The 2,690-nt window shown below is 33.9% G+C and overlaps 1 long non-coding RNA gene across 1 annotated transcript; it reads right to left on the minus strand.

The window, feature by feature from the left end:
- On the minus strand, positions 1 to 2,514 carry LOC107736756 (uncharacterized). The gene is made up of 4 exons (XR_001639729.1): positions 2,400 to 2,514; positions 1,112 to 1,296; positions 156 to 240; positions 1 to 15 (listed from the first exon to the last, which is right to left on the minus strand). It is a non-coding gene; the product is annotated as an uncharacterized LOC107736756 (long non-coding RNA).
- Positions 2,515 to 2,690: the final 176 nt, after the last annotated feature.

The raw sequence follows: 2,690 nt of genomic DNA on the forward strand, positions 1-2,690 counted from the left end.
ACAGTAATATTCATTCTGTTACAAGAGGACACAGAGGTAAAGAGACTGGAGGTCACGGCGCTATTTCAGTTATAATCACCATACAGAGCAAATCTATAAATCTATTATAATCTATAAATGAGCAACTGTAATTTGGCTTTAAAAAAATATCTCACCTGTCTAGCTAGAACAAGCAGGGTGATGAAGAATATAAAGAGAGACACAGAGCCCATAGTTTTCAAGTCTTTTAGAACTCCTGGCCTTGTTTTGATGAGAGACAGAGAGAGATATAAGACTTGTCAGCATCACTACATAAGTTTGTAACAAATCATGTCATCTGTACGCAGGATGGCTAGCAGACCATGTCCACCCCAGCTGTCAATTAGCAGGAAGTGACTGTGCTGGTTCAGTGATTTATTTTCAACATCCAGCTCTGATTTCTAGAACAAAATCTGTAATCTTCAGGAAACTGTTGTGCATGAAGCGAATCCCAATTTTCTTTTGTTGTACTAGTTTTGGGATAAATGAGCCAAACATAGCAAGAGTTTTTGTATTATTGTATGTATTGTTTGACACTAAATATCATAAACATGCACATGGTTACCTTTGATTACCATATGAAAGCAGATTTGACTAGCTACACCATACGTTTACTGTTAATTTACTTATTTTGTATTTTTGTTTTTGTTTTTTAGATTTAATTTTGAAGTTGATACAATACATGGCCAGAAGTATGTAGACACTCACTTCTGCTTATAGGGGCCATTAAATCCAGTGATGTGCTTTGCACACTGCGGCAACCGTTTGTGGAGAGCATTGAGCATTTCTGTTCCAGCATGATAATGCCCCCATGCACAAAGTACGATCCTAAAGAAATGGTTTACCGAGTCTGGTGTGGACATGACTGACTTTAAAAAACAAAAAAACAAAAAAAACATTTAAATTCTGACTGCAAAATTATTTTGTCTGAAAATCTATGCAGCCATGTTTCAGTTGCCTTACCAGAGGAATGGAAGTTGTTATATTTAGTACAGGAAGGACAAACTTTCTATTAATGTAAATGCCCAACCACATATTAGTGCATTGCTCCCTACATAATTCTGACCATATAGTGTAGATAACAAGTTCTCACCTATCCAGGATCTCTGTTTTGTAGAGGAATTTACTGTACTCATCCAGCAGAAATGCGTGTGTTTGAAGTATGATGACGCTGTAGAGCACCACGGCTGTTAGCATGATGAGCATCTTCAGCTCATAGTTGATCCTCAGAAACACGGAGCAGGAAATCAGGCCCAGAATGCAACTATAGATAAAATACTAATGGCAGAAAAACACGGAAATCATAAATATTGTGCTGTGACTGTGAAAACTCCACTTATGTTCTTACTAAACAAACTATAATTGAATCAATGGCGATAAGACATACATGGATCAAAAACAATATAAGTCAGATATTCTATATCTACTAAAAAGCTATGCAACTTATTAAACTTTGAATTGTGTTCAATGACTTTTCTTCAGGCTGGACTGCATTTATCTGGCAGATTTTGATTTCTGTATGTATTACCACTAAAACATCTTTCCAAAGTGTATGAAACAAAATTAAAGGAGAAAAAGCAAGATAATGTTGCACATTACAAATATTTCAGCATTGTGTAATTAGGTAATTAAATCCCTATTTGAAAAACTGTATTAAGCTGCATTAGTCATGAAATCATAATCCTGTAACAACAACATCCATGTTGATAAAGAGTTCAGATGTGCAAAATGATCATCACACTGAATAGTTTTTCATGAAGTTAGAAAAAATAGCTATTGATAAATTGATGCTATATTGTATAATGCATTGAATATATGTTCAAGAAAACCCTTTGGCTGAAATTCATTTGTTAACAGTAATTCCACATAGGTTCCAATAGGTTTTTAACATTAAAATATGAACTACCTCATTGCACAAAATCACAAATGAGTCCTTTGTAGTTAATTACTTGCTATTATTATTTCAGCAGAAAACGAAGCATCCCATTTTCAGCATACTGTATTTTAAATATAATTTTGTAAATATTATAATTTACACATAATTTACACATCAAGAAATTTGCTAGAAATAAAAGCAGTTGAAAGTGAGAGGAGATTTCTGTTTTTGCTGTTTCTAATGAATGCTATTTCACGTTACGTATAATGCTGGTCAAAAGTCAAAGAAAGGACACATACTATTTCCACATTTAATCTTCACATATACAGTGTGAAGGTCCATCTGAAGAGCTTTTTGATTTGAATTGAAAAAATAGCAAAAAAAACATGCAATTTATAAAATAAATTATGTTTTTCTAGACCTCTTCAATCTTCATTGGACTCAGTGTGCAGCCAGCTACCTTTTCTGTTTATAAAAAAGACAAACAGCAATATAGTTAACTCACAGGAAGGTAGGATGTGTTATTGTCCAGGTAAGATATGGGATGTCCATCAGGCTGAAGAAGTGTCTCATTTGATGCATTATAAACAGTATCTGTGGATGTTAGGTTGTCTTCTACAAAGAACTGCAAGAGATAATTAAAATATAATGATTTTTTTTGAAGAAGAAGAAGAAGAAATGCACAATAAAAAAATACAGAAAGTGTTATTGATACGGGGCCGTTGAATACTTGAATCTGATTGGCTGACAAACATTCTAAGGTGTGCAATTATTTTCAGGGAAACGCATGGCGAAC

This window comes from Sinocyclocheilus rhinocerous, unplaced genomic scaffold, assembly GCF_001515625.1.
Source record: "Sinocyclocheilus rhinocerous isolate Xijiao unplaced genomic scaffold, SAMN03320098_v1.1 C36949915, whole genome shotgun sequence".
Classification (NCBI taxonomy): domain Eukaryota; kingdom Metazoa; phylum Chordata; class Actinopteri; order Cypriniformes; family Cyprinidae; genus Sinocyclocheilus; species Sinocyclocheilus rhinocerous.